The following is a 12,333-nucleotide window of genomic DNA, read 5'->3' as shown; positions in this document are numbered from 1 at the left end:
AAAAAAAAAACTTTAGGGATTTATTTCTTTTATTTGTACAAGTGTTTAGCCTGGATGTATGTGTGGGTACCATGTGTGTGCCATGTGCCCACAGAGACCTGGAACTGGAGTTGCAGGCTGTTGTGAGCCACCATGTCTGCCTGGAAGTCGAACCCAGGTCCTCTGCAAGAGCAACAAGTATTCTAACCACTGAGTCACCTCTCCAGCCCGCCACATTTTATACTTTCAATACACAGATTAGATAACTATACCTGTGTAATAGATTTCCTTTGTAAACCAAAGTATTTAATTTGACACATTTGAACCCATCCTAGAGGCCTGAAACCCCGAGGAAGGGAAGTCTCCTCTGTCCCCACCAGAAGTTCTGCCCCCGGCCACACAGGAGGCAGCTGCCCGCCCACACTCAGGCCAGAGAGGGCAGACACTAGCGAGGGGAGGGGGGCTGGCTGTTTCTGTTCTCCACATCCGCACTTCATCATAACTACACCGATGCTGCACCTTCCTCCCTGCAGAGCAGGCTGGTTATAAATGTCTTCTTCCCACGTAGCAGTTTACAGACAGCGTGCAAACCCTTGCTGCAGGGCGGACAAGCTGGATGCCATCCTTAGTCAAATGCAGGAACTCATGAGTCTGAATGCAGGTGGGAGGGACCCCACCCGTGAGGACCTTTGGGATTCGTGGGCGTGTGCTGATTGGCTGTGGCCCCATCGTCCAGGAGCCCATGGCAAGGCCCACTGAGGAACGGCCAAGCTGGCGACTATGGGGCCAAGGCTGCGTTCAGGGTCGTCAGGCCTGACCCACCCACCGCTGGTGTGAAAGTCCTGCCTCACCTGGGTCCCTGCTAAAATAGCACCTGGGGAGACAGGACTTGGTTGTCTTCCCAATATGAAGGCCTGAAACCGTAATCCTCAGGAGCCAGCGTTAGATGCTCCCCAGGGGTGGGTGGGAAAATATCCTATAGATGCAGAGGCTGAAAGCAACTCCACGAGTGACAGTGGAAGTAGAGTGGGCGCCCCCATACTTGTTGTGAGGGACAGAGGACACACAGCCTCCACTTTCTGGCCGACTCAGTATGGCCCCCTGTGTCCTCAAGGCGTGAGTGTATCCAAAGGGACCTTAACATCCCTTAGAAAACTCCTATGCCCTCTTCCCTACCCTCTGGTCTTTTAAATCTCCCCCCAAATTCCCTAGGAATAGCTGGGGGCTGGAATGCTTTCCTTAGGATGCTAGGTCTGTCTACGCGGCACTCCGTTTTGCAAGCTCCCTCTCTTCCCTTCAGTCAATCTCCTGGGCATGTGGAGCCTGTGCGGGCAGCAGGATTGAATCACAGCTTGCATGAGCTTGTGTCTGTTCATGTCAGAGGAGAACAACCAAGAAAACTACATGCCATCAGACCTCTGCCATCTTCTTTCTCTGCTCTCTTGGGAGGTGGGAGGCAAAGACTGAAAACGCTGCAGACAGACTGAGTCTCCAGCAAGGAGTTGACCACAGCTAAAATCGGTCGTAGGCTGGTAGATCTCTGAGTGTGAGGCCAGCCTGGTCCACAGATGGATATCCAGGCTAGCCCAGCTGAGTCAGCAAAGGAAACCATGGAAAACGGAGAGCTGGTGAAGATGTAATCAAATGAGGGGCCCATGTTCCAGTCCCAGCAAGCAGCAGAACTTGGCAGCTTCGGCCACGTGGTTCTGGCTTTAGAGTCAATGGCAGAAGAAAGGGGTTACAGAATCGTCCTCCACAACTAAAGATAGCTAGCTGCTGAGGTCAGGCGTGAGTCAGGGGTGTCCCTGAACAGAGGTCTAGAGAGGCCATTGTGTGAAGCTGTGAAAATAAAGCCTGGATTGCCTTGGAGATCCCAAGATGTTGGAGACGCCAGAGCTGTGGGATCCTTGCCAAGGAGAGCTGCTGACAGGAGCGGAACCGGCCCGAGAGAGAGAGAAGGGTGTTGCAGTCAACAAAGCTGAAAGAAGTTGGAGATCTGAGGAGCATTTTGACATCAGACATGGAGATGCAGAGTTTAGAGTTTGCCCAGCCAGTTTTCAGTCTTGTTTTGGCCCAGCATTTCCTCCCTATCCTCCCTTTCCTCCGTTTTGGAATGGTAATGTATATCCTGTGCCATTACATGTTGGAAGTTTATGATCTGTTTTTGGATTTTGATTTTATAAGTGATTACAGTTAAGAGATTGCATGAGTCTCAGAAAGGACTTGGAACTTTAGGCTATTATAATCTATGGGGACTTTTGAAGTTTAACAGAGCGCATTTTCGCATTATGACATGGCTACAAGCCTAGGGGGTGCCAGGGACAGCAATGTGATGGTTTGAAAGAAGGGCGGCCCCCAAAGGGAGTGGCACTATTAGGAGGAGGGGCTTTGGTGGAGTAGGCGTGACCTTGTTAGAGGAAGTATGTCACTGTGGAGGGCTTTGAAGTCTCCTATGCTCAAGCTAGGCCCAATGTGGACAGACTCCTTACTGCTGCCTACAGATCAAGACGTAAGAACTCTCAGCTCCTTCTCCAGCACCATGCCTGTCTGCACGCTGCCTTGCTTCTCTCCCTGACGACAGTGGATTAAACCTCTGAACTGTGAGTCTCCATTAAATGTCTTCCCTTATAAGAGTCGCCATTGTCATGGTGTCTCTTTACAGCCATAGAAACCCTAACTAACACACCTCGTCTCTCCCCACATAAGACACAGACACAGCGATTCGAAGCTAGGATCTGTGCACAAAAGCTAGTGTGTGGTGCCTGTCTTTCCAAGCCTGGGTTACCATATTTAAAATAATAACATTCAGTTCCATTCAATTTCCTGCAAATTTCATAGCTTTATTTTTTTCTTTACAGCTGAATAAGACCCCGTTGTGTATATCTGTCCCATCTTTATTATCCACTCTTCAGAGGTGGGGCGTGAAGTTCCATCAAAACTGAGTGTATATGAAAATGCCACAAGAAAACCTATTGTTCTGTATGACTAATTAAAACTGGGGTAAAACAGCCAGTTTTTCTAAATAAAGTTTTATTGAACACAACTAAAATCAAACAAATGATGGAGGAAGGTCATCTTTCTATCTGTTGTTTCATTGGTTAAATAATAAAGAAACTGCTTGGCCTCTGATAGGATAAAAAATTAGGTAGGTGGAGTAGACAAAACAGAATGCTGGGAGAAAGAAGCTGAGTCAGTGAGTTGCCATGATTTGCCCACCTGACACAGCCGCAGGTTAAGATCTTCCCTGGTAAGCCACATTGTGGGCTACACAGATTATTATAAATGGGTTAGATCAATATGTAAGAGCTAGCCAATAAGAGGCTGGAACTAATGGGCCAGGCAGTGTTTAAAAGAATACAGTTTCCGTGTAATTATTTCGGGTATACAGCTAGCTGGCGGCCGGGAGCTGGGGGAGCAGGCAAGCAGCTCGCCGCTCCTCTTAACAAACAAACTTTCCTGATAAGTGTGGAGTGCTTCCATGGGTGATAATACCCAACGACCTGGGAAGATCATTGGATGCCAAGCGTGACACACTTGGGAGGTTGGCCCATCTTATACCCCATGAGTATGGCTGCTGTGGCCTGCCTGCATATGAGGGGTAGAGACAACCAAGGGCTAATGAGCAAACAGAAGCTCCCTCCACGTGAAGGACTCTGGCCACTGTCTCTTCTTGCCTGCCTTAGAATGACCAGATATGCTGGGTAAAGATTTTGGCTCAGGACTCAGCTCCATCAGGACCCAGATCCCCAGTAAGGGAGCTGGGGAGCTGGACTTCAGCAAGCACTCCCAAAGATAGGTCCATGGGGTTAAGTCTAGAGCATAGGCCCAGCCCCTGGCATCCATCCCAGCCCCCCTGGCCTGGGAGTTGCATTAGTCTGGACTCCAAATCCCAGCATGCCCACAGGGTATTTAAGTGGGCTCCCAGAGGAGAAACACATGGTTCTGGGTTTGCATGGGCTCCCCACTTTCCTGCCTCCCCACCATGTGCTCGGCCACCTGAGAGAGTTGTATTTAATAAAACGACGGGCATTTTAATCCTAATTGGACCTCTTTGTGCCAGCGGAGCCACCCCTCTTATTATTTTTTCCTAACACATGGCTTTCAAATATTGAAGTGCACCAAACACAAGCACACAAGGCCCCCATGATTCTCTCACATTCGTTCGTTCTTGGCTGTCTTCTCAGAGTGTACCCCCACACCAGTGCTGGCGGCAGCACCTGGCTCGTGAGAGACTTGAGGGCAATTCCTCACTGCCCCTGCTCTGGAGAGAGACAATACGGCCCAGAGCAGGCTGTCCAGGTGAGAGCATGGCTCCTTTGGCATGTGGGGTCGGGAACAGCAGCTTAGGGCTATTGTAGGCTTGGCAACAGCTCTTGGTGCACTTAGGCTGAACCCCAGGAGAGCCCAGCCCTTGTATGCATTCCTCACCACCGCTGGCCCCCAACTGCTCTACATTTATCCCCCACTCAATAGCACAAAAGCAAAGTTTGTTCCATAGAAAGCATACGCGCTGGGGGTTACTCTTAACACGTTAAATGTGGGACCCAGTACTCCCAGGATGGCGCAAGACAGGTACTTTAGACGGGTCAGAGTGTGCCGTATGGCTAACGGCATGAGGCAGGTTAGGGTACTCAGTATGTTTCCAACTTACAATGTTTTCACTTCAAGTGGGTTCTGGAGCTTTGATCCCCTTGTAAGTTGGGGACGAACTCCCGTTGTTCACATATACACACAGGTCACTACTTCTAATGATGGCTCAGAACAAAGTCGGCGACCCCTGGAAGGTGCCCTTCAGGCTAGCTTTGACATTTCTCTTTCTCTGCTAGTCCCATCTGCCGTGAAACACTCGGAACCTGCCACACCATTGCCGTTTTCATTCCAGTTCTCCTTGGCCCTCACGCCTCCTCCCGGCCCAGGTCACCCTGATCCTCCACAGCACCTCTCTGGGACTATGGCTCTCTGTTGATTGACCCCTCAGGGCCCTCACTGCCCGGTGACAATGACAACCTGGTGAAGGTGGGGCCAGCATCCGTTGCTATACTCTTTTGGGGAAGGGGGGGTGCGTGTGTGTGTGTTCATGTACACAGATGAGTGTGTGTGTCTGTGAGTACATGTGTGTGTGTGTCTTCATGTACACAGATAAGTTTGAAGGTGATATTTTGACTGAGTTTTCTGTGCTGCCAGGTTCCCACAGTCGTTAAGTCCCAAAGAAATCAAAGGTCTACATTAACTATAAATTGATTGGCCCATTAGCTCAGGCTTCTTATTAACTCTTATGACTTATATTAGCCCATTATTCCTGTCTGAGATAGCCACATGGCTCAGTACCTTTTTTCAGTGAGACAGTCACATCTTGCTTCTTCTGTGGCAGGCTCACAACTGCAGAGGAATGGGCTTCCTCCTTCCCAGAATTCTCCTGTTCTCATTGACCCGCCTCTACTTCCTGTCTGGTTGTCCTGCCTATGCTTCCTACCTGGCTACTGGCCAATCAGCATTTTTTTAAGATATAACTGACAGAATACAGACCATGGTCCCACACCAGTGACAGGTCAAACTCTGATGTCAATACTTGATCACCATCCGTTTTGCTTTCTTTTGAGACAGAGTCTCTCACTGAGACAAAGAGCCCACCAATCAGGCTACGTAGACCCAGGGATCCTTGCTCTCCCTTCCCAAGGCTGGGATTACCAGCAAATGTCACCACACCTGGACATTTTACATGGATTCTAACTGAACCCGGTCGTTCATGCCTGCAGGGCCTGCCTCCCCAGTCCCCCACTAAACTTCCACTCCCTCTGGTTTCTCTACAGAAGAGTTTCCACAAACAAAGTCCTCGGTGTGACTTGGATGGCAGAGAGACAGGACAAGCACAAAGGTCCAGGCGTCATGTCTCCACACGGCTGAGGAGTAGCTTTTGGGGTGGTCAGTCGCTCACTGGCCCAGCACTCAGAGTGAGCTCTTAGGTTCTTCACAAAGACAGGAGGCAGTAGAGCCCCCTGGAAGCTAAGTTCTGTGACTGTTCTGCCCCAGGGAAGTTCTCCAAACCCACTTCTGTACAGGGAGAGAAGGTTCAGGCTCCATAGCCCCGAGTCCCAGGCCTTCTTCTCTACTTACTAACAGGAGTATAAGCATTAACCTGCAGGGACCTCAGACACTCTTCCTCTGGCTCAGGTCAGGAGACTCGGCCTCAGACTCAGCACAGCCAACTCCTCCCTTTCCCACCATCCCAGGGGGACGCTGCATGAGGGCTGAAGAGTCAAAGGGGGAAGAAGACAGGGTTTGGGTTGTGACCAGAGGGAGCTCTCGAAAAGCAGTTCTGGAGAAGAAAGCAATGGGAGGGGAATAGAGAAAGGAGACTCTTGTCTGTGACCTGTGCCCTGGGAGGCAGAGGCAGCAAACTAAGGAAGTTGAAGTCAACCTGGACTACATAGCATACCTGTCTTAAAGAAGGGGGGTTGTTTTTGTTTGTTTGTCTATTTATTAAGTTTTGTTTGATTTTTTTTTTTTAAAAAAATCAGCAGGGTTTCTCTGTGTAGCTCTGACTATGGTGGAACTCACTCTGTAGACCAGGCTGGTATCAAAGTCAAAGATCTGCCTGCCTCTGCCTCCCAAGTGTTGGGATTAAAGGTGTGCGCCATCACTCCTGGCTATTTTTAAAAAAAGGTTTAAATGGGAGAAATGAGAGGGTTACTTTAATATCTTTCCAAAAACACAAAGAATTGAATTGCTGTCAGGCAGTGGTGGCGCATACCTTTAATCCCAGGGAAGCAGAGGCAGGTGGATCTCTGTGAGTTAAAGGCCAGCCTGGGCTACACAGGACAGGCTCCAAAGCTACATGGAGAAACTCTGTCTCAAAAAAAGCCGAGAGAGAGAGAGAGAGAGAGAGAGAGAGAGAGAGAGAGAGAGAGATGAATTGCTAGCCCTGTGTAGGACTTCAGAAAGGTCTCCATCTATCCCTTTGCCCCAAAAGCAAACCAAAGCCCAAAGTGTGGCCTTAGGAACACGGTTCCAAGGGGGCATCTACCTAAAGCTCGTGTTTTTTCTAATTCTGTTCAACAGCAAAGAAACCTAAGCCAGGATCACAAAGGTGGATCTGATACTGGGAGTCTCTGCCAAGGGAACCACGGCAAGGGGTCCAGCCTGCAGCAGAATGGAAACCAGAGAGGGGGTCTCTGGCCCCAGGGCCCTGCCATCTACAGTCTGCAATTCATTAAGACTAGAGGGGATGGCTGAATGAGCCCTTTGTGGATCAACAGCCCTCCACTGGAATCCCAGCCAGCTAATCTCACAAAACTGACTTCACAACTTCTCAGGAGAAACAGCTTCACCACCCCCAAGGACTGAAGACTTTTGTTCCAGACCTGTGAACCCCGGAGACTCAGGTTACCGAGGGGTGACAAGCATGGCCTGTGGAGCTCACAATTGTCCAGGTGTGGAGAAGCCAGAAATAACACACCAGCATTGAGGCCGGGACTCTGCTGAGCCAAAACAGGTTTTATTTACTGAAAAAGATACACAGCCCACCACGCCCCGTAGGACCAGACCAGAACAGAAAGCTGGACATGACCATGGACTCCTCCCTCTGATGGAACTAAACTCTAGTGTCATGGCAGGCCACCCTAGAACACCAAAAACTGCAAGCTCACCACACCAGAACCCGGATCCCAAGGATTCTCATCTGGGTGCAGTTTTAAAGGCCTTTCTGGGCAGAATAAGTTAAATAGTGTCCCTGCCCTGGACCCCAGAATATGACTTTGTTTGGACCAAAGGTTAAGATTAGGAACACTAGCTGTCATTCCCCATGGACTCTAATGATGAGAGAGACAGGAAGGAGAGATGCAGCGGAGAAGTGGAAGGGGTATTGAACCAGATGATGCTGGCGCAGAACGTGGCAGCGCAGGGCTGCAAGAGCTGAATCCTTCCACGCTGCCCTTGAACACATCCATGGGCTCTGCACCCCCTAGTTCCTGGATCTTTGGGAGGTGAGCCTGAAGAAAGCTACACTTCAGTAACTACAAAGATGCCCAAAATTCCAGGTCCATGGAGCCGAGATGAGGTACATCTGGAAGGCAGGGTGCCTGGAGCAGAGAAGATTCTAGACCTCTGCGTACCTCTGCAATCAGCAACCTGGCTGTGCTCCAGAATCTAACTCATAAAATTCTAGTCTGGGCCCTTCAGACTCTGACGCAGTGGTCTGAGCGGTGCACTCTGCCCGGGAATATTTTTAAGAGACCCTCATGTGCTTCTGATGTGCAGGCAGGAGTGTGAACAGAATCTGAGAAACTGAAAAATAGCACTTGGCTGGGCTCACATGGAGTGGCCAGGGTGGGCTGCTGGCCCCAGGCCTTCTATAGTCTGATGGGGCTCAGCATGTTGAGTGAAGGGGTGATTGTCTCCTCTGGTTACCTGGGAACGCCTTGGGTATGGTTTATTCTCAGTCAAATGGTGCTTGGATCTGTGTATCCTGGTGTAATGGTCTGTTGCCCGGATTCCTGTCCCGCCCTGTCCTGCAGTCATTCAGTCCCAAATAATCACACAGAAGTCTACATCAATTATAAACTGATTGGCCCAGTATCTCAGGCTTCTTATTGACTAATTCTTATAACTTGTATTAGGCCATAATTCTTGTCTATCTGTGTGGCTTGGTACCTTTTTTGACGAGGCAGTCACACATCTTGCTTCCTCTGTGTCTGGGTCACGACTGCAAACTGAAACTTCCCTCTTCCCAGAATTCTTATTGCCCCACCTCTCCTTCCTGCCTGGTCGCCTTGCCTATACTTCCTACCTGGTTACTGGCCAATCAGTATTTTATTCAAAATAATACAAGTGACAGGATAAAATACCATTGTCCCTCAGCAATGGTCAGTGTTTGTTTGGATTTGTGTGTCCTGGTATGATGATGGTCGATGTTGTCCAGTTGACACGATCTAGGGTCACCCTGGAAGCACTTCTGGATGTGTCTGTGAGGAGTTTCTAGATTAAATTAACTGAGGTGGGAAGAGCCACCTTGATGTAGATAACATCCCATGGACTCAGGTCTCAGATACAATCAAAAAGAGAAGCCAAGCTGAGCGCCAGCACTCAACTCTTTCTGCTTCCTGACTGTGGATGCAACATGACCAGCTGCCTCGAGCTAGGGCGGCCATGGTTTTCCAGCCATGATAGACTGAAACTTGAAACTTCAAGGGGAATAATTCCTCCCTTCCTTAAATTGCTTTGCTCCCTGGACTGAGAAAAGTAACCAATACAGAGATGATGAGGCCACTTCCTGTGTTCTCCTTGGAGGAGAAAGCAAGTATCAGTGTTGGTGCCACACAGGAGCTGATGCAAATCTGAGGAGTTCTGAGTGGAGGAGGGAGGTCGCTGGGGTGAGCTTTGAATTTACACCTGGTCCTGCCCTTCCCCTTCCATTTGCTCTTTGTGCACCATGAGATAAATGACCTTCAGCAGGTGGTCCCATCACCAGGTTCCTGCCTCACAGAGACCCAGCCCAGTGACCATTTGCAGAATCATGAGCCAAGCAGTCTTGCTACATTGTCTTCAAGTGGTAACCAAGGTATTTGGTTACAACAACACAAAAAGTAACTAAAACATTCAGTGACTGAGACTGGAGATGTGGATCAGCGGGAAGAGTGCTCACCTAGCAACCCCAAGGCCCAGAGTTTGATCCCGGGCATCACATAAGCCAGATGTGGTAACACATACATGTAATCCCTGCACTCAGAGCTCGAGACACAAAGGCCAGGAGTTCAGAGTTGTCCTTGGTTATGTAACAAGTGCAAGGAAAATCTTGAGACCTTGTCTCAAGAGAAGGCATTCAGTCAGCAGGCACCACAATTATCAACTCTGAATCTGACACTGTACAAGATGGCATAGGCTGAATGGTCCCTGAAATTCATACGTAGTCATCTTAAACCTGGCACCTCAGAAAGTGAAGCTGTTTGGAGTTAAGATATAATGAGAGGTTGATTGAAGAAAGATACCTGATGTTGACCTCTGGCCTCATATGCACATGTGCACACAAAGAAACATGTACACATACACAGCACACATGCATGTGCATACACACACATAAATAAAGGATAGTAGATGGGTGTCTTAGTTCCAATGCTGTGAAGAGACACCATGACCATGGCAACTTTTATTAAGTAAAACACTTAATTGGGGCTGGTTTACAATGTTAAAGGTTTAGTTCATTATCATCATGGCAGAACATGGCAGCATGCAGACAGACATGGTGCTGGAGAAGGAACTAGAGTCTTGATCCACAGACAGCAAAAGTGACTGTGTATCCCAAACTGGGCATAGCTTAAGCATAGGAGACATCAAAGCCCGCCCCCCATAGTGACACACTTCCTCCAACAAGGCCACACCTACTCCAAAAAGACCACACCTCCTAATAGTGACACTCCCTATGGGCCAAACATTCAAACACATGAATCTGTGGGAACCATTCAAACCACCACAGCTGGAGAGATGGCTCAGCAGTTAAGAGCACTGGTTGCTCTTGCAGAGGACCCAGGTTCAATTCCCAGAACCCATCTGGTAGCCCATAAGTGTCTGTAAGTCTGGTTTCAGAGGCTCTGTTAGACCTTTCTGATCTCCATGGTCACCAGGTACTTACATGGCACACAGACATGCATTCAAACAAAACATTCATACACACTGAATAAATAAACCTTTCTATGTGCATATATGAGAGGGGAGGGAGAAAGGGAGAGAGAGGCTCAGTGGCTGAGCATTTTCTGTGGGAGACTCTGGGTTCATAACCAACACCATAAGAAGGAGGAGCTGGTACAGTTACTTGCTAATGGAACTGAATTTGACTCCCTTTACTGCCAGCACTCCACACATTTTGTTAGGAATCAGAGATTTTAGCATTTTTCACCAAAAGTAGCTAATTTGATTTTCTGTGCAGAACAGCCCAAAAGTAAAACCCGTGACGTCTGTGTTTCACAGAGAAAAACCCGGGCTCGGAAAGTCTCCACTCGGCTTTGCTTCAGAGCTGCACACCAGGGCTAACTGCTCTGGCCTGGGTCACATCTGGGAGGTCAACATCACATCCATTACATTTCATTATAATGAAAAAGCAGATCGTACTGAACTAATAACAGGGTAGAAAAAGGAAAATGAGAAATGTCCCTAACAAATGGAAACAAGGCAATGTACACAAGTTCCCTCTGCAGATGGGAAGTTCCTACCCCAAACCCTCAGCAGTACAATTGATTCAGGGAGCCTTGTTGATGCTTCTACTTTAACTAACCCATATTTTCAACACTGAGAAAATATGAGTCATTTTAGAACAAAGTTGCTGTCTTTAAGTAAAATTAGAAAAAAACATCCCATCACTGAAGGGAGAAATTGTCTTCAGTAGCGTAGCCGCCGATAAAGCGCTCATGTTCCTATAAATGAGCCCTTGTCTAGGCTCCTGTAAGCACCCTGATGAACTCGCTGAGTCACCAAAACAAACAAGAAAAAGACATGAAAGTAGAAGAGGAACAGGGAGGGAAGAGGAGAGCATCGGGGAAGAAACAAGGCGGTGGGGGTGAATATAAGCAGACTATATACGTGTATACACATGGTGGTGAATATAAGCAGACTATATACGTGTATACACATGGTACACTGAAACCCCTAATTATACACAATTAATAGATTCTAATAAACACAATTTAACCCCCTCACTGAACATAATCCTATGAAAATGCAAATCCCTGGAAAATGCAAATTAGAAGCCAAACATAAAAAGTTCAGCCCCAGCAAAAGAACTGTGTTTGAAGGGTGGCCTTTGACCAAAACCAGCAAACAAGGTTTGCGTCCCTCAACTCCAGGTACCAAGCTGACTGAGTCCCTGACCCTGCCCACTGCAGAATGTAGACATTCCGCCTGGAAAAGCATTGAGGGGGAGCTGCTCCTTGGAGCAGCTGAAACTGGTGCCTGCTCCCTCTCTCCCTCTCCATCTCTCCCTCTGTCCCTGGGAGAAGACTGGAGTGTGTTGTGGTGTCACCAAAGGAAAGTGGAACATCCTTCTCCCTCCCTCTTCTGTGGCCTTGCGACAACACAGGGCACTTCCCAGAAGAATGTCTAAAAGCGTGAGCGCGAGGCGCTACAGCAGAAGCCAGGCACTGGCTGCGAAAGTACATGCTGTGCCGGTGAAGTAGGGTGAGGCTATAAACCATCAAAGCCCGCTTCCAGGGACAGACTTCCTCCAGAGGCTTCTGCTCCTTCAGGTTTCACAAACAGCGCCTCCAAAAGGGGACCGAGTGTTCAGACAATCAGCCTGTAGGGCGCGGTGTCTCATTCAGATCACTTTGCAGGAGAGCGAAGGGTGTGAGTCAAGGGATCCCAATACGG

Source organism: Microtus ochrogaster, chromosome 2 (assembly GCF_000317375.1).
Source record: "Microtus ochrogaster isolate Prairie Vole_2 chromosome 2, MicOch1.0, whole genome shotgun sequence".
Lineage (NCBI taxonomy): Eukaryota > Metazoa > Chordata > Mammalia > Rodentia > Cricetidae > Microtus > Microtus ochrogaster.
The sequence above is the reverse complement of the archived record's forward strand: the minus strand, read 5'-3'. Positions refer to the sequence as shown.